The sequence below is a fragment of the Harpia harpyja genome, chromosome 4, assembly GCF_026419915.1.
Source record: "Harpia harpyja isolate bHarHar1 chromosome 4, bHarHar1 primary haplotype, whole genome shotgun sequence".
Lineage (NCBI taxonomy): Eukaryota > Metazoa > Chordata > Aves > Accipitriformes > Accipitridae > Harpia > Harpia harpyja.
In genome coordinates, this window is record NC_068943.1 from 72,549,325 (window position 1) to 72,550,067 (window position 743).

A 743-nucleotide genomic window follows, 5' to 3' on the forward strand; every position below is an offset into this window, starting at 1 on the left:
GTTGTGTATATATGGTTCTTCTGGAAATGATACGAATGAGCCGTATGGTCAGCTGAAACCACAAACATTTCCTGCTGTTTCTGTCCTGCTAGAGGTGTTGGAGAGGACAGGAATTTTTATTATCCAGGGGTTGGAGTGTTGACTTGTTTTATTCTAATGAGAGTTCACACTTCCCTATCCTCGTTTCCTTTTCGTCAGTGCTATCTCCAACCTCAGTTTCAGTATTGACCTTTGGTGCTTGTAGTAGTTAAAAACCAAAGGAGAACAAAAAACCCCACCTTCCTCTCTAATATCAAGAATAAAATTGAAAATGTTGCAGCAGAAACATCAGCTTCTTCACTTTGACTTAGCTGAGGCCTGTTTGAAGGGGAACTCTTCATGCCTTAGGCTCTCTGTTCAGAGGTTAAAGGCTTAAAAACCAGCTCCTTAGAGTTTTCTGTTGGATTCCCTTACCTGTAACAACTTAAAAATACGATGTAGAGTCTGTAAACTGTTGTATTCCATGGATAAGACGAAGTTAGAGACCTATTTTGTAGTCATGCATTGCAATTCCTTTAGTTCTTTGTAGCTCTCTGTAGACTTGAGGTGGACTTGACCAAAACCATGTTATGAATGGGGTCTGGTCTTAAAGCACTAAAAGCAAGTGAGAGAGGCTAGTGGTTTGCAACAGAAATCTCTCTTTAATCCCATGGACATCACACAAGTCAGTAGAAGTAGCATAAGGATTGTATACAAGTGGCTGT